This window comes from Lepus europaeus, chromosome 4 (genome assembly GCF_033115175.1).
Source record: "Lepus europaeus isolate LE1 chromosome 4, mLepTim1.pri, whole genome shotgun sequence".
NCBI classification, from domain to species: domain Eukaryota; kingdom Metazoa; phylum Chordata; class Mammalia; order Lagomorpha; family Leporidae; genus Lepus; species Lepus europaeus.
In genome coordinates this window covers 28724966-28745252 of record NC_084830.1, presented here as the reverse complement: position 1 = coordinate 28745252, position 20287 = coordinate 28724966, and positions in this window count along the sequence as shown.

Sequence of the window (20287 nt, the reverse complement as noted above, 5' to 3'; positions counted from 1 at the left end):
CTGGCTGTGGAGTGGTAAGGATATTGTATTTTATCAAATGCTTTCACCACATCTGTTGAAATAATCAGATGGTTTTTATCCATTGTTTGATGTAATGTATCACATTTATTGATTTGCTTATGTTGAACCATCCCTATATCCTTGGAATAAGTTTCACTTGGTCTTTGTGGAGAATCTTTTAGATATGTTACTGGATACAATTAGTTAGTATTTTATTGAGGATTTTTGCATCTATGTTCATCAGGTATATTGGTCTATAGTTCTATTTCTTTGTTGTACATTTTTCCTAACTTTGTAATTAAAATTATGCTGGTTTCATAGAAAGATTTTGGGACAATTCCCTCCCTTTCTATTTTTGTGAATAGTTTAGGAACAACTAGGATGTTTTCCTTTATCAAAAACTTAGAATTCAGGCTGGTGCCGTGGCTCAATAGGCTAATCCCCCACCTTGCGGCACCGGCACACTGGGTTCTAGTCCTGGTTGGGGCGCTGGATTCTGTCCCGGATGCCCCTCTTCCAGACCAGCTCTCTGCTGTGGCCAGGGAGTGCAGTGGAGGATGGCCCAAGTGCTTGGACCCTGCACCCACATTGGAGACCAGGATAAGCACCTGGCTCCTGCCATCGGATCAGCGCAGTGTGCCGGCCACAGCGCACTGGCCACGGCGGCCATTGGAGGGTGACCAATGGCAAAGGAAGACCTTTCTCTCTGTCTCTCTCTCTCACTGTCCACTCTGCCTGTCAAAAAAAAGAAAAAAAAAAAGAAAAAAAATCTTTCTGTTTTTGTATTCTTATTTTTGTTGGAAGGGTCTTTATTACTGTTTCAATCTCTGACTTGAGTTATTGGTCTATTTAGTTTTTCTATGTCTTCATGCCTCAATTTTGGTAAATTATATAAACACACACACACACATACATATATATATGCAGAAATCTAATAATCCTCAATGATTATCTTTCTTTCTATGATGTCCATTGTAACATCTCCTTTTTACATCTGGTTTTATTAACTTGGGTTGGGTCTTCCTTTTTTTTTTTTTTTTTTTTTTTGGTTACTTGGGCTAGTGGTCTGCTTATTTTGTCAAAGAACCATGTCTTCTTTTTAACTGATCTTTTGTATTTTTTAATGATAATTTTGTTTATTCTCTTTTTTTAAATTTCATTCATCCTACTATTTTGTGGTTTGCTTTGTTACTGTTTTTCTTTTTCTACATCCTTGAGATATATTTTGTATCCTCTATTTAGTATCTTTCCAATATCTTCATGTAGGTACTATTTTGTAAACTTTCCTCTTCATATCGCTTTAATATATCCCATAGGTTTTGATATGTTGTTTTGTAATCTTTATTTGTTAAAATAATTTTTTAAATTTAATTTTGATTTTTTTTCTAACTGTTCACTCAGGAGCATGTTGTTCAGACTCCAGGTGTTTGTATATATTATAGAGTTTATGTTGTTAATTTTCAACGTTATTCCATTGTGATCAGAAAAGATACATAGTAAGATTTCAAATATTTTGATTTTGTTAAGTCTGGTTTTATGGCCTAGCATGAAGTTTATCCTAGTTACTGTTCCATGCACTGATGAAGAGAATATGTATTCTGTGTCTGTGGGATAAAATGTTCTGTAGATATCAATTATGTTCATTTGTTCATTAGTATAAATTCAGTTTGTTGTTTCTTTGCTTTTTTTGTCTAGTTTTTCCATTGACGAAAGTAGGATGTTAAAGTCTTCCATTATTATTGTACTGGAGCCTGTGCTTCCTTTTAGATCCATTAAGATTTGTTTTAAATAGATTTGTGCCCTATAATTGGGTTCATACATATTTACTATAGTCAAATGTTCCTCTTGGATTGACCCCTTAACCTTTACTTAATGAGTGGTGACAAATTCTTTCAATTTTTGTTTATCTTAAAAGGTCTTTATTTCATCTTCATTTATAATTGAGAATTTTGCAAGGTACAGTATTCAGGCTTGGCAGTTTTTTCTTTCAGGACTTGAAATTTATCTTTCCATTCTCTTCTAGCCTATAGAATTTTGCTGAGAAATATGCTGTAAATCTGATGAGAGATTCTTTAAATGTAAGCTGGCATTTCTCTCATGCTCATTTAGGATCTTTATGTTTCACCTTCAATTTTGAATATAATGTGTCACATTGGAGATCTTCTCTGGCCATTTATATTTGGAGTTCTATGAGCTTCCTATAAATGGATGTCTATATCTTTCTCCAAATTTGGGTGATTTTTTTTATTATTATTTCACTAAATATGTTTTCTAAGTCATTCTTTCCCATGCCTTCAGGAAGAACTAAGACATATATTTGGGCACTTGATGGCATCGCATAAATCCTGAGCACTCATATTTTTCTGATTGTTTTTCTTTACTCTCTTTCTCCCTCTTTCTCTCCCCTTCCCCACCTCTATCTAACTGAGGTATTTCCAAAGATCTGTTCTCTACCTCTAAAATTCTTTATTTTGCCAGTCTTTATTCCACTGTATTTTTATTTGATATATTGGATTCTTTATTTCTAATATCTTAATTTGATTCTTCTTTAATGTCTCTATCTCTGGGCACAATGTATCATCCATGTCTTGTATGATTTTTTGTAACTGTATGTAATTGCTCCTCTGTGTTTTTTAGCAATCTTACAAAAATTCTTTTGAATTCTTTTTCTAAAACTTTGTTGATCTGTTCATCTTCTCAGTATAATATTGAAGTATTTTTATGTTCCTTTGGGGAATCATATCATTTTCCTTATAAATTTGTCTTGTATTTCTATTTAATTTTTTTTTTTTTTGCATCTGGGAAACCACTTTTTGGTATCTCCTCTGAAGGCTTTGTTCTTGGGAATGTAGCGCTATGGTTTAGCGGAACACCAGTGATTTAGAGTAAACATCCAGAGTTGTATGCTGAGTGGGGTCTGGGTGTTCTGGCCAATGTTTGTAGGTGGGGCAAAAACCCAAAGTGCAGTCTAAGTTGAGTGTGGTGGATCTCTTCTATCCACAGTATGGGGAGGTGATGGTCATAGTGGCTGGCAAGTTGACATCCTTAGTCCTTCTCTGAGTCAAGGTGAACAACCTGCCTAGAGTGAGCTCACAATACCTGATCATCCCATCCACTGAGGTGTAGGAATTCAAAAAGGATCCCTGTGCTTGGTAGTATGAGCACTGGCCCCTCCTTGAGGTTCCTTCCTTAGCATTCAGGGAGTTCTGAGCTTCTGGAGTCAGACTAAATAATTGCCCGAAGACCCAGCCACACACCATGCTTTTGCCAGACTATAGAAGTGGTATACAGTCATAGGATTCCCAGTCATAGGGTTCAGGGCTCCCTCAATCGCAGGGTACAGGGATCTGATTTATGCCTAATGAGCCTGTTTCCATGTGGTAACCCAGAGCCAACCACCTGCCTGAGAGAGGACTATTGGTGCTCTGCCTCAGCAAGCTGAGTTTGGTGCATTGGTGGTGAGAGGGGTGGGAGGGGACGGAAGCAATGTTCCCTCCCTTACCTTAACTAAATGGGCAAGCTGATCCCCGAACTCTCCAAGCCAGACTCAAAGTCAGTGAGAACATGGAGTCCTCCCTCAGACACCATTTACCAGTGGAATGGGCCACTATGGCCTGCATTCACCTTGCCCTGTGGACTTGGCATTTCCACTGCTGGTTTTTGGGTCCCTTGGTTGGAGAGAGGTGAGGGAAACCGTGTGTTCTCCGTTCCTGGAGCTAGGTGGATGCTTTGCCCACTACCAGCTCTCTCTGAGATGTAATTAAACTCATTGGGGGCCATGAGGTTCTACCTCAGATTAAATCACTAGCAATGTGCAGGCTGATGTAGCCTCCTTGCACCTCACTCTGCAAAGATGGCATCTCCCCTCCTGGCACCAGTCACAGAAGTCACTAGTAGTATCCTGCTAGCTGCTGTGTTTACTCTCTTTGCTTTCACATAGAATCTTCTCTTCTCTTCTGTACATTTTCCACTGAAAAATTCTCTCTAGCTGTCCCCTGGGAATATGGAATCTCACTGTCCATCTGGTATTTTCCCATTGTAAAAGATTAGTGTGCCTTTTCTCTATTCAGGCATTTTGGATTTTCCCTGTTTCTATTCTGTGCTAGAAAAGTGAAAATGGTATGTCACTTAAAGCTTTTTAGCATTTTAAGTCATCTAATACAGTGCCACCCAATGATCTTCCTTTCACAAATAAGGGAATTTGTTTATTATTATAATAAAGTCTTTTTTAAAAATATGTGTTCAAGTGATAACACTATTAAACCCTTACAAGTGCTAATTATATGCCTGAATGAAAAGAAAAAATCCAACCTGTGTGGTATTACCTAAGCGAGCTGAGAAGATCTAAACAGGGCCAGATTCTTGAGAATTAACAAAAAAGCCAAGTTCATATTATTTGTTTTGTGTGTGTGTGTGTGTGTATAACTCATTATGGTTTGTCAGAAATATTCTCCTATATATACATAAACAAAGAAAGGAAGTAATCTGATAGATTTTCTTATAATCAGTCATCATATCTTCTCTGGATCCTTTTAATAGAATTGTACTGTTGAAGTCTTCATTTTACCTATCTCTTTCACAGTTTCAGAGCCCATGCATAATTCATAGCAACTAGAAAGAACTTCAAAGTAAAATTATTTTAAATCACATGATTTCTTCATTCAAAATAGTCTAATGGCTTCCTTTTCTAACTATAGCAAAATCCAAATTCATTATCATAGAGAAAGAATTCCCACCATGCATTTGTATATGCTCACATATCTCCTTTTCATCAAATTTTTGCTTCATTGACATTTTTTTCCTGGCTCCTAAGTCTTATTTCACCAATTGTTGTTATTTTTAAGAGTATATCACATTTAATGTATGATTGTAATTTTACTATGTATGTAGAAAATAATGTGATCTGCCTGAAACACTCTTTCCAAAGGGTTTTGCGTGGCTACATCTGCTGAGAGGTCACATATAATATTTGATGTTACCTCCTCAGCAAGTCCATTCCTGACTACTTCATCTATCATAGACATTGCACAATATTGTAATCTATGAAAGTTAATTTTTGTTTTGTGAGTAAGTATAAATAATGGTCATAATATTGCAAGTGCATAGTGGGGGGTCATTAACCAAATACTTATAATTAGTGGACTGGTTAGTTTCAGGCACTAAATAATGATTTAAGTGAAGTGCCACAGTAAACCTTGGAGCAGATATTTTAAGATCTGAAGAATTTATATATTGCATATATCTAATTCTTATATGACCATAATAAATATTGATATTTTGAATATTATGGAAGAGTTACATCAGTATCAAAACCTCTATTTTTTTACTATACTCAATATACTATGGGTTTTGTTTAGTATTATGTGATTTTCTAATAAATTGTCTTTATGTAGCAATTTATATAATAAAATATACATATAAATATGAGAAGTGGAATAAGTTGAAATTAACATATTCATAATTCTATTATGATTTTGAAATACACATATTTTCAAATGATTTGGATTTAAATAATAGATAATGAAAGAATGTAGAAAAAAGAAGAGAGTAAAGAGAAAATAGTAAGGAAAAGAAAGAGAGTGGAAAATGGAAAAAGGAAGACTATTATTAAACCACCTTTCTCATTTTTCAGTCAAAAAGACTTAAAATCATCATTAATCAGTATAGTTTAGTCAATATCAGCACAAGTTTACTCATAAATAATCCTTTTAATGTCAGTTTAAACTGTTAAATAGGTAAACGTGAAACAAGATACTACTTTATTATAACTGAGTGACTAAAATTAACTGTGGTAGCAATCAGTTATGTTATAGTGGAATATATTTAAAAGGTTATTTTGGTTCTCTATCTGCTAGTAAATAGCATGACTTGCTAAGTTGTCGAGGTCTAATTTTGCCCATAGAATATGATAGCTTTTTTCTCTCTATGGAATCTACTTGTGACATTTGTCAGAGCAGTATTCTTCTGTGAAACCCACACAGGTACCATATTTTGAAAGAAAATGCCCCACATAGCCTTGTGAATTTCGTGTGTATTGTATCAGATTTTCTAAAATGTGCATTTATATTTAAGGTGCCAAAGGGTAGGCTCAATTGAGGATCAGAGACACATTATAATTCTAATATTTTTAAAAGATATAATTACTTGTTAGCATATTGTAAGATCCAATTTTAACTAATATCAAAACTTATGGTGTTTATATTGACTTTACTCACCAAAGTAATGATATAATTTTTGTGACTGAGTAGTAAACTGTTGTTTATATTTAAGTTTAAAATTGTTGACTTTCTTAGAAAATAGATTATAATTTATGACATACGGTTTATATTTCTGTATATTTCTTTCATTACCAATTGAAAATATTATTTAAAAATGTAGGCATTTGGGAGGCATCACAATACCAGATTTCAGGACATACTACAGGGCAGTTGTTATCAAAACAGCATGGTACTGGTACAGAAACAGATGGATAGACCAATGGAACAGAATAGAAACACCAGAAATCAACCCAAACATCTACAGCCAACTTATATTTGATCAAGGATCTAAAACCAATTCCTGGAGCAAGGACAGTCTATTCAATAAATGGTGCTGGGAAAACTGGATTTCCACATGCAGAAGCATGAAGCAAGACCTATACCTTTCACCTTACACAAAAATCCACTCAACATGGATTAAAGACCTAAATCTACAAACTGACACCATCAAATTATTAGACAGCATTGGAGAAACCCTGCAAGATATAAGTACTGGCAAAGACTTCTTGGAAAAAACCCCGGAAGCACAGGCAGTCAAAGCCAAAATTAACATTTGGGATTACATCAAATTGAGAAGTTTCTGTACTGCAAGAGAAACAGTAAGGAAAGTGAAGAGGCAGCCGACAGCATGACAAAAATATTTGCAAACTATGTAACAGATAAAGGATTGATAACCAGAATCTACAAAGAGATCAAGAAACTCCACAACAACAAAACAAACAACCCACTTAAGAGATGGGCCAAGGACCTCAACAGACATTTTTCCCAAGAGGAAATCCAAATGGCCAACAGACACATGAAAAAATGTTCAGGATCCTAGTCAGCTGGGAAATGCAAATCAAAACCACAATGAGGTTTCACCTCACCCAAGTTAGAATGGCTCACATTCAGAAATCTACCCACAACAGATGCTGGCAAGGATGTGGAGGAAAGGGACACTAACCCACTGTTGGTGGGAATAGAAACTGGTTAAGCCACTATGGAAGTCAGTCTGGAGATTCCTCAGAAACCTGAACATAACCCTGCCATACAACCCAGCCATCTCACTCCTTGGAATTTACACAAAGGAAATTAATTTGGCAAATAAAAAAGCCATCTGCACATTAATGTTTATTGCAGCTCAATTCACAATAGCTAAGACCTGGAATCAACCTAAATGCCCATCAACAGTAGACTAGATAAAGAAATTATGGGACATGTACTCTATAGAATACTATACAGCAGTCAAAAAAAACAATGAAATCTGGTCATTTGCAACAAGATGGAGCAATCTGGAAAACATTATGCTGAGTGAATTAAGCCAGTCCCAAAGAGACAAATATCATTTGTTTTCCCTGATCGGTGACAACTAACTGAGCACCAAAAAGAAAACCTGTTGAAGTGAAATGGACACTATGAGAAACAATGACTTGATCAACCCTTGTCCTGACTGTTGATGAACAACTTAATACTTTCTCCCTCTTTCTGTTTGTTCTACTTATTACTATTGTTTGAACTCTGTAATTAATACACAGTTATTCTTAAGTGTTGAAATTTAACTGAAAAGTGATCCCTATTAAATATAAGAGTGGGAATACAAGAAGGAAGAGATGTACAATTTGGGACATGGTCAATCGGACTTGCCCCAAATGTTAGAGTTAGAAACATACCAGAAAAAAAAAAAAGAAAGAAAAGAAAAACATACCAGGAGATTCCAATTCAATCTCATCAAGGTGGCAAGTACCAATGCCATCTAACTAGTCCCAGTGATCAATTTCTGTTCACAGTTGATCATAATGACAGGACCAAGAGTCAAAGGGATCACATAAACAAGACTAGTGTCTGTAAATACTAACTGATAGAATAAAAAAGGGAGAGAACAATCTAACATGGGAAGTGGGATACACAGCAGACATAGAATGGCGGATGTCTAAACAGCACTCTGGCCTCAGAATCAGCTCTTAAGGCATTCGGATCCAGCTGAAAAGCCCATGAGATTATTTCAGGCATGGAAAGCCAAGACGTTCTGACAAAAAAAAGAAAAAAAAAAACTAAATGAAAGATCTCTGCGAGTGAGATCCCAGTGGAAAGAACAGGGCCATCAAAGAAGGAGGTACCTTTCTCTGAAGGGAGGAGAGAACTTCCACTTTGACTATGACCTTGTCCAAATATGATCAGAGTCTGCGAATTCAAAAGGCTTCCATAGCCTTGGCAACTCATGACAAGAGCCTAGGGTAATTACTGACGCCATAAAGTAGAGTGTCAATTTGTTAAGTCAACAACAGGAGTCAAAGTGCACTTACTGCTCATGTAGGATCTCTGTCCTTAATGTGCTGCACATTGTGATTTAATGCTACAAATAGTACTCAAACAGTATTTTTCACTTTGTGTTTCTGTGTGGGTGCAAACTGTTGAAATCCTTACTTAATATATACTAAACTGATATTTGGTATATAAAGAGAATTGAAAATGAATCTTGATGTGAATGGAAGGGGAGAGAGAGCGGGGTGTGGGAGGGAAGTTATGGGGGGGAAGCCATTGTATTCCATAAGCTGTTCTTTGCAAATTATATTCATTAAATAAAAGTTAAAAAAATAAAAAATGTAGGCATTAAAGGTATTCATGCAATTCATGTTCTATTAATGTTTGCAAAATATCTTGATTCTGAAACTTTTGATGTGAATAGAAAGTAGAGAGTAGATAGGTTCCAAAATCATTTATAAATTAATGGATTCATTCATACAATAATTTAGTAAATATGTTTAGGAAACTTATCTTTACAATGCATTGTGTGAGACACTTGATAACATTGTGAGAGGGTTGAGTTTTGATTATGATATCCTGTTGCTTTTACTCTATTTTACCAAGAAAAGTGAACACATAATAAAACAAAAATAAAGTGTGATATGGGAGAAGACTCTACATACAAAGCAAGCACATATTAGCTTATTTGATTTATATGGGAAAGGATTTTGATTTGGAATTAACGATTCAGTAACATAGAAATGATAGAAGGGACAATATATGACAAGGCATAAGAGATGAAAGCATAATAGAATGAAGGAAACAATAATTCAGAATAGCTACAGGATTCCTTTCCAGTGGTAGACAGTAAAGGAAATTCCAAAAGTCACAGAAGAAACTAAAGAGGCAATTTAAATAGGTTTTAGTCAGGTTGTCTGGATTTTATCTTAAGTTCAATGGCAAAATCCTCAAAAGAAAATACGTGCAATGCTTATTCAAACGTGATGTCATATAAATTCTGTCTGCAGTAATCACTGGCATTACTTGACACACAGTTCTAGCATTTGAATGTGTACTCTTCAAAATTCACATTGTGAAACTTAAGGGTCAGTGGGCAAGAGGCCTGTAAATAATAAGAAGTCATACAGGTTCCTCACTTGAGAGTGACATTAAGACTCATAAAATAGGCTTCACAGAGTGTTCGGCCCTTGTCCCCTCCTGCCTTCAGCCATGTGAGGAAACAACTTTGTGCCCCTCCATAGAATATGACAGCAAGGTGCCATCTTGCAAGCTGCAAGCAACCTTCACCAAATAACTGACACTGCCAGGGTCTTGATTGTGGACTTCCCAGTCTCAACAACAACAAAATTACCTATGCACATATCTCTATGAACTACACACATGCCAAGGGTTAATTTGTCCTTTCCACATCAGTGTTTTTTTTCAAATGCAAATTAAACATTCTTCAAGCATGCATATATAATAATAATTGCTTTTCTACATTAGATGCATTAATATTATATGAAGTCTAACTGTCATTTGATGGAGGAATCTTGCCCTCAGCTTTGTCGGCTTTCTCTCTGAGAATAATATTTTCATTAATATTGTATCTGAATTTTATAAACTACTCAGAAGTAGTTTGACTTGGACATGATTTTCCTACAAGTGTGACAACTTTGAAGTATGTTTCTGTTCTGGGGCATCCTCTTGCCTTTAGCAGAAAAATTAATCAATTTTGTATGAATGAGCATTTTTTTTGTTTTTGTTCTAAAAAATACACTGTTTATTTCCTGGAGTTTTTTAAACTGTATTTGAAAAAAAATTCACATCTTTGATGCTTGGTGATGTTATTTGAAGATTCATAAAAGACAGCCTACTGGGTAATAAGATCATATAAGTCCAATAAATTTCATATTTCAGATTTTCATCTTTATAATTCCAATGCTCATTTTTTGGAATTTTACTTTGCTTCCTTGTTCAAAACCATGGCATTCAAAGATTAGCTTGTTATGACTCAAGATACCAAATTCTATAATAAAGCTTGGTTTGCTCCTTAATTGAATGATGTCATCTTGATCTGTATTTATGTTTATTTTATTTATGTTGACCTAATGTATTGCAGACCATAGCAGAAATGAAAACTGAAAATTTAGCAAACTTAAACCTGGAAAAATAGAAAAGCATGTCATCTAAAGTGAAAAACATGATAGAAATTAATATTAGTAGAAGAAAATTATTGTGTCTTATCCTTATCACACATGAATAAGCTTATACTAAGAATTAGTAAGGTAATTTCAGTGAAAGTCATATTTCAACAAGTATTTAAAATTTTTAAAATGTTTATTAATAAAACTTTTTATTGTTTCTGTCTTTTGAAACTGTCAAATAATGTGAGAATTACTTTGTATACAAGATAAAAAATGATTCTCAGACTAAATTTTCAGTGGCTATCCTAGTTATGAATATTTTGATCTCAATAAATTAAAACTAGTACAAAAGAATCAACCAAAACTTTTATTGAGCCACATTTGTTCCAGATATTACACCTGAATCTTGCAGTTCAAAGAAAACTAAAATATGTTTCGCTGTTGAACATGATGCGCTGAACTTTGCATTTACCTCTCTGTCCTTTCAAAGCTACATCAAATTGATAGAAAAAGGACACACAGGACATTCGTTCATTAATGAAAACATTATGAATAGGAGATAACAATTATGGTTTTCACACTGGAAAACAAACAAGGAGGTATGGATTAAGAGACTTCTGAAAACTGAAATAAAAGCTAATAGTGAAGGCAAGAAACAGGCTAATTTCTGCAGTGACAGTATGGAAAATATGGGAGGTAGAGATAAAGGTATATCTAAAGTCCTAATCTGAATGCAACTAAAGAACATAATTGGTTAAATACATGTACCAAAAATGCTGTGAACATAAGCTACCCCCCTTCTTGCTACAAAGAAAGCTCTCCTATAACCTCTCCAATGGAACAGAGATTTAGCAGTTGAGACTTTCAGATTGGACACATCTAACATGACTGTAAGCTAGAGCACTGCTCTGAGTAGTGAAACAACCCACTCAGCTTTCTTTCGCTAAACTTCTAGAATATTGATAATAAGATGTATAATCCAGGGGCCATCCCTATGGCATAGCAGGTAAAGTTACTGCCTGAAGTGCCGGCATCCCATAATGGGCACCAGTTCGAATCCCGGCTGCTCCACTTTCAATCCAGCTTTCTGCTATGGCTTGGGAAAGCAGAAGATGTCCCACGAACTTGGGCCCCTGCACCTGCATGGGAGACCCAGAAGAAGCTCCTGGCTCCTGGCTTAGTATTGGTGTAGCTCTGGCCATTGCGGCCATTTGGGGAGTGAATCAATGGATGGAAGACCTCTCTCTCTCTTTCTCTTTCTCTCTCTCTCTTTTTTTCTCTCTCTCACTCTCTCGCTCTCTCTCTCTCACCCCCTCTGCCTCTGTCTCTCTGTTGCTCTGCCTTTCAAATAAATATAAATAAATAAATTTTAAAAATGTATATTCCAACTCTGAATATTAGATAATTTCTTTCCTAGACATCTAACTATATGATATGGAAAAAAAAAAAAAAACAAAACTCAAAATCAATCAAGATGCCCACAAAAAGGAAGTTCTGATAGATTGACTGGCATAAATCATCACATGTCCAGATATTGCAAGTACTGAAATACTTTTAATGAGGCTTCTAATATATCACTAAGTATAGAAGACATTAAATAAGCAGGGAATATTTAATACAAAGAAAGAAAAATTAAATCATATGTGAAGGAAAAAATTGCAGGTTGTAGAATAAAACTACCAAGTTCTCTTGCTATTACTTGTGGTTTTTGTCTCACCAAACACAGCTTTGAAAACAACACTTAAAAGATAAAACTATTGGCCGGCGCCATGGCTCAATAGGCTAATCCTCCACCTCGCAGCGCCGGCACACTGGGTTCTAGTCCCGATCGGGGCGCCGGAATCTGTCCCGGTTGCCCCTCTTCCAAGCCAGCTCTCTGCTGTGGCCCGGGAGTGCAGTGGAGGATGGCCCAAGTCCTTGGGCCCTGCACCCCATAGGAGACCAGGAGAAGCACCTGGCTCCTGCCTTCGGAGGCTCCTGCCTGGCTGCGGCGGCCATTGGAGGGTGAACCAACAGAAAGGAAGACCTTTCTCTCTGTCTCTCTCTCTCTCTCACTATCCACTCTGCCTGTCAAAAAAAAAAAAAAAAGAGATAAAACTATTTTCAATTGATTTAATTGTAATATGTATTAAAACTCAATATATTTATTAGTGTAAAAGTATGCCAGCCTCAACAAGATAAAATTCACAATATTGGGCATCCAAGTAAAAATTACCAGGCAAAAATGAGGCGGACAAATGTACCCAACAATGGGGAATAGGGAATCAATAAACAGAACAAGAAGTGACTCACATGATAGTATTAATCAGCTGAACATGGAGCAACTTATTTTATCTCTAATATTACTATATTAATGGAATGTTGTTATGACTTCTTACAACTTTAAGGAATTAAAGTCTAGTTTGATAATTCTATCAAAGATATAAAATACACAAATTAAACTTCTAGAGAAAGCATCTGGATTGAAAAATTCTGAGACTACTGCATTATTAGATACTGCAGAAGAAAAAAAAATAATGATATGGGTATAGTAACAGCAACTATTCAAAATAAAACATGGTGGAGAAAAGCAAATATACAAATTATCATCAGCTGCTACATAACCAGCAACTCAATAGTCATGTAAATGGAGTCACTGAAGAAAAGGACATGAACTTTAAAATATATATTTTGAAGAAATAATGACAGTTTTTAATATTAATTGAGAAATTAAATAAATAAATAAATAAAATGTTAGTGTTTCATCATAATTAAAATACTTAAAAGCCATCTTCAGGAATAAGAAAAAAAATGGCACCATTTCATTACAATTAAAATACTTAGAAGCATTCTTAATTAGCAGTTGGTGGGGCAGGGGTTACCTAAAGTGATACTCTGATAATTGCAGACCTCTAGTCAGAAACAATAAAACAAAAGACATCATAATAAATTATTTAAATTAATCAGCAATCACAAAAATACTGCCTACTGCCAGTCTACAGTTAAATTCTTAGTGAAGTTGTTTTGAAAATCAAGGATGAAATCAAGGCTTTTTCAAAATACACAACTGAAAGAATTAGAATAAATAGCAAATGTGCAATATTTGGGGAAAGTATGCATTCACACCAAAAAATGAAGTCCACTGGGAATGTTTAGTTTTGTTTCACTAAAACTTCAGTATGGCTGCATACATTTATTGAAATGCATGTTTTAACAATTTATCTTAAAAACTGGAAGCAGTGTGAATTTGTATTAGTGGTACAATGGATACATTTATATATGTTAATAAAATTGAAGTATTTTGCATAAAAGCTATGAATCTTACCAACTTAATAGATAGACACACTCTCCATTCGTTTATGTAAAGTCCAAAATGGTCAAAACACTTATGGCTTTAAAGTTAAAATAGTGATTAACTTTGAGATAATTTAAAGTTACAAATTGAAAGGGATGACAATAGATTTTCTGCATTCTTGGGTGTTTTAGTTCATATCCTGGGTATAGTTTATAAGACATACTCACTTTATTAAAGGTTGTTTTGTTATATTTTTGCTATGATTCAGTATTTTAAAGGAATCAATTATAGTTTATGTGAATAACATAATGAAGGAATAAATTTATATTGTGTTGGGAAAGCAGTATACTAAATCTTTATCTTCCATAGTAAAAATACAAGTCAAAAAATTAAAAATCACAACTAAATTTTTTTCTCTGCGTTGATCTATTTTATTTTTATTTTTTAAACTAAGAACGCAATTTAGCTTTTAAATATGTAAATATCTAAAAATTAAATGATAATATTTTAACTCTAGAATAGCGATAGAGAAGTGGCATTATTTTGACTTATTGTTAAGAAATTTTTAGATTCTTATTAAATTCCATGATATTAATGAAAATGTAAAGTTTTTGATTAACATGTAATACTTATGCACATCTATGGGGCACAGAGCATTTTAAGCAATGAAGCTTTAAATTCCCACTAAATTTTAAATCTTTTATTCACTAAATTAAAAGGTTAAAACATGTTCATTCAGTTTCATATTTTAATGTAAGATGCGATGATTATTTGCCTCTTGGAATTTTTTCATAGCAACATCTAAATTATCAGGTAACATGTCTTATGCATTTTCTACAATTTTCTTTATTTTCCTCATCTTAAATTTAGCTGAAACTAAAAATAATCTTAACCATAGATGTCTTCAAAATCGTGGATTTCACCAAAATTAAATGCAACTCAGTAATTTGTGTTGCAAAGTCAGAAAAGTACAACTTCTCTAATATAGCTTTTAATTTTCAAACAATTTTACCTGAACCCTGCTAATCCCCTTCAAATATCCTATGCTTTTACCCTGATTACATTGTTTTAGAGTTTATTTTATCTGCTTATTAAATTTCCTTATCTGAGTATACGGTTTTCTTACCTGTTCAATATGTTGCAAAATATAGAATATTCTTCATCCACTCAAATTATACTTGTATTCTCCTTTATCTATGGATCAATTTTGTGTTTGTCAGCATGTTATCATTTTTATAAATTACATTTGACTCTATAATACATTTTAGGTATTAAGTGTCCTAATGTTTATTATCTAATCAAAGTATATATGACAAATATCACTTAAGCCTCTTGATCTTTCTCCGTTCTTATGCCATAATTTCTCTACTGTAAGATTAATCTCCCATCCTGTTCCTGCATCAAAGAAAACTGTACCATGTATAATGCTATTCCTTGTGTGATTTAGATTTCTCTCTGTTTATTGCTGTATGGTGGTTAATAGATTTGGGGTATTTCACCTTCTTTCTCTTAGTCATGTTTCCTCGAGCATTTGTCTTTAACTTTTGTACATGTTCCTGAAGGAGCTCATCATCTCTATCTAGAAATTTCAATTTCCATTCTTAGGCTGGATATAATCTTAAATCTTCTTAGCTTCTTAAAATATACTTAAAGTTCAATTACCTTCTGAAGAACTCTGAATGACTAGCATACAAAGAAACTGTCTTAAATAGAGACAATCTTCACTTCTCTCATGATTGGCACCCTTTCTCTGATGTCTACCTTGCTAAGAGCATTGTATGCTGATTTACTCCAATTGAAGGCTGTCACTTTCCCCTCCACATATAACCAGTTTATATTTGCTCAGAGATAACTACATGATTAAATCTTTGTACTGTTTCCTAGGACTGTATCACACAACCACATTTACCAATGATTTTGTCACCTTTTTGGTGGAGAGGGAGTCCTTGGTGCTCATTCAACATAATATTAAATAGAGACTGTAAGTCTCTTAGATACTGAAGTGATTTCATACTTTCAGTAAAAGACCTTTGGTTTACTTTGATAATTGAATTTATAAACATTTGCTTACAGAGCAAACAAATTGATGTTATAATCTTCTAGGTTTCAAAAATGATGTAACTGTATTGTGTGTATAAGCCATAGAGTAATCAGTATAAGCTGCAGAAAATCAGAAGAGGGAGGAAAAAGAGGAGAAGGAGAAAAAGAAAAGAAATAAAGAAGCAAGGTGAAGAGAAAGGGGTAGGAAGAGAGAGATGCTGAGAGGAAGAAAGAGTTGGTGAGGGGTACAAGGGAGGGAAATTAGTGCCCCCCAAAAGAGAATAAATTCAGATTCTGCTAGGGAGATTAAAATGTAAAATCCCCAAAGAACTCTTTCTTTTCCTCTGTTTTCTGTTTTGTTTTCTGTCTACTGCTCTATGGTAAGGATTCTTTTTTTTTAAACTTATATTTAGTAAATATAAATTCGCAAAATACAGTTTATGGATTACAATGGCTTCCCCACCCCATAACTTCCCTCCCACTCGTACCCCTCACATCTCCTACTCCCTCTCCCATTAAATTCGCATCAAGATTCATTTTCAATTCTCTTTATATACAGAAGATCGATTTAGTATATATTAAGTAAAGATTTCATCAGTTTGCACCCACACAGAAACACAAAGTATAAACTATTGTTTGAGTACTAGTTATAGCATTACTTCACATTGGACAACACATTAAAGACAGATCCCACATGAGGAGTAAGTACACAGTGACTCCTATTGTTGACTTAACAAATTGACACTCTTGTTTATTTTTTTTTATTTTTTTTTCATTTTTTTTTTTTTGACAGGCAGAGTGGACAGTGAGAGAGAGAGAGACAGAGAGAAAGGTCTTCCTTTTGCCGTTGGTTCACCCTCCAATGGCCGCCGCGGTAGCGCGCTGCGGCCGGCGCACCGCGCTGTTCCAATGGCAGGAGCCAGGTGCTTCTCCTGGTCTCCCATGGGGTGCAGGACCCAAGGACTTGAGCCATGCTCCACTGCACTCCCTGGCCACAGCAGAGAGCTGGCCTGGAAGAGGGGCAACCGGGACAGGATCGGTGCCCCGACCGGGACTAGAACCCGGTGTGCCGGCGCCGCAAGGCGGAGGATTAGCCTAGTGAGCCGCGGCGCCGGCCCGACACTCTTGTTTATGGTGTCAGTAATTACCCTAGCCTCTAGTCATGAGTTGCCAAGGCTATGGAAGCCTTTTGAGTTTGCCAACTTTGATCTTACTCCGACAGGGTCATAGTCAAAGTGGAAGTTCTCTCCTCCCTTCAGAGAAAGGTACCTCCTTCTTTGATGGCCCTGATCTTTCCACTGGGAACTTACTCGCAGAGATCTTTCATTTAGCTACTTTTTTTTTTTTTTTTTTTTTTTTTTTTTTTGTCAGAGTGTCTTGGCTTTCCATGCCTAAAATACTCTCATGGGCTCTTCAGCTGGATCCGAATGCCTTAAGGGCTGATTCTGAGTCCAGAGTGCTGTTTGGTACATCTGACATTCTATGAGTCTGCTGTGTCTCCCACTTCCAATGTTGGATCATTCTCTCCCTTTTTTATTCTATCAGTTAGTGTTTGCAGGCACTAGTATGGTTTGTGTGATCCCTTTGACTCTTAGACCTATCAGTGTGATCAATTGTGAACTGAAATTGATCACTTGGACTAGTGAGAAGGCATTGGTACATGCCACCTTGATGAGATTGAATTGGAATTCCCTGGCACATTTCTAACTCCACCATTTGGGCAAGTCCGATTGAGCATGTCCCAAATTGTACATCTCCTCCCTCTCTTAGCCCCACTCTTACATTTAACAGGGATCACTTTTCAGTTAAATTTAGACACCTAAGAATAATTGTGTGTTAATTACAGAGTTCAACCAATAGTACTAGAACAACAAAAAAATACTATAATGGATAAAGTATTAAATTGTACATCAACAGTCAGGACAAGGGCTTATCAAGTCCCTGTTTCTCATAGTGTCCATTTCACTTCAACTGGTTTCCCCTTTGGTGCTCAGTTAGTTGCAGATCAGGGAGAACATATGATATTAGTCCGTTTGGGACTGGTTTAATTCACTCAGCATAATGTTTTCCAGACAACAAATCAGAAAGATCATCCACCCAGACCAAGTGGGATTTACCCCTGGTATGCAGGGTTCAATGTTTGCAAAACAATCAATGTGATACACCACATTAACAGACCGCAGAAGAAAAACTATATGATTCTCTCAATAGATGCAGAGAAAGCATTTAATAAAATACAACACCCTTTCATGATGAAAACTCTAAGCAAACTGGGTATGGAAGGAGCCTTCCTCAATATAATCAAAGCAATTTATGAAAAACCCACGGCCAACATCCTATTGAATGGGGAAAAGTTTGAAGCATTTCCACTGAGATCTGGTACCAGACAGGGATGCCCACTCTCACCACTGCTATTCAATATAGTTCTGGAGGTTTTAGCCAGAGCTATCAGGCAAGAAAAATAAATTAAAAGGATACAAATTGGGAAGGAAGAACTCAAACTATCCCTCTTTGAAGATGATATGATTATTTAGGGGATCCAAAGAACTCTACTAAGAGACTATTGGAACTCATGGAAGAGTTTGGCAAAGTAGCAGGATATAAAATCAGTGCACAAAAATCAACAGCCTTTGTATACACAAGCAATGCCATGGCTGAGGAAGAACTTTTAAGATCAATCCCATTCACAATAGCTACAAAAGCAATCAAATACCTTGGAATCAACTTAACCAAGGACGTTAAAGATCTCTACAATGAAAATTACAAAACCTTAAAGAAAGAAATAGAAGAGGATACCAAAAAATGGAAAAATCTTCCATGCTCATGGGTAAGAAGAATCAATATCATCCAAATGTCTATCCTCCCAAAAGCAATTTATAGATTCAATGCAATACCAATCAAGATACCAAAGACCTTCTTCTCAGATCTGGAAAAAATGATGCTGAAATTCATATGGAGACACAGGAGACCTCAAATAGCTAAAGCAATCTTGTACAACAAAAACAAAGCCAGAGGCATTACAATACCAGATTTCAGGACATACTACGTGGCAGTTGTTATCAAAACAGCATGGTACTGGTACAGAAACAGATGGATAGACTAATGGAACAGAATAGAAACACCGAAATCAACCCAAACATCTACAGCCAACTTATATTTGATCAAGGATCCAAAACCAATCCCTGGAGTAAGGACAGTCTATTCAATAAATGGTGCTGGGAAAATTAGATTTCTATGTGCAGAAGCATGAAGCAAGACCCCTACCTTTCACCTTACACAAAAATCCACTCAGCATGGATTAAAGACCTAAATCTACGACCTGACACCATCAAATTATTAGAGAGCATTGGAGAAACCCTGCAATATATAAGTACTGGCAGTCAAAGTCAAAATTAACATTTGAGATTGCATCAAATTGAGAAGTTTCTGTACCTCAAAAGTAACAGGAAAGTAACAGAATGAGAAAAATATTTGCAAACTATGCTACAGATAAAGGGTTGATAACCAAAATCTACAATGAGATCAAGAAACTCCACAACATCAAAACAAACAACCCACTTAAGAGATGGGCCAAGGACCTCAATAGAGGAAATCCAAATGGCCAACAGATGCATGAAAAAATGTTCAAGATCACTAGCAATCAGGGAAATGCAAATCAAAACCACAATGAGGTTTCACCTCACTCCAGGTTAGAATGGCTTACATAAAGAAATCTACCAACAACATATGCTGGCGAGGATTGGGGAAAAAGGGGCACTAACCCACTGTTGGTGGGAATGCAAACTGGTTAAGCCACTATGGAAGACAGTCTGGAGATTCCTCAGAAACCTGAATAAACCCTACCATACAATCCAGCCATCCCACTCCTTGGAATTTATCCAAAGGAAATTAAATTGGCAAACAAAAAAGCTGTCTGCACATTAATGTTTATTGCAGCTCAATTCACAATAGCTAAGACCTGGAACCAACCCAAATGCCCATCAACAGTAGACTGGATAAGAAATGATGGGACATGTACTCTATAGAATACTATACAGCAGTCAAAAACAATGAAATCCAGTCATTTACAACAAAATGGAGGAATCTGGAAAACATCATGCTGAGTGAACTAAGCCAGTCACAGAGGCAGAAATATAATATGTTCTCCCTGATCAGCGACAACTAACTGAGCACCAAAGGGGAAACCTTTGAAGTGAAATGGACACTATGAGAAACAGGGACTTGATTAGCCCTTGTCCTGACTGTTGATGTACAATTTAATACTTTATCCCTTTTAGTATTTTTGTTGTTATTCTAGTACTATTGGTATGGTAAGAATTCTATGTATAAAAATTGCCTTAGTCAAA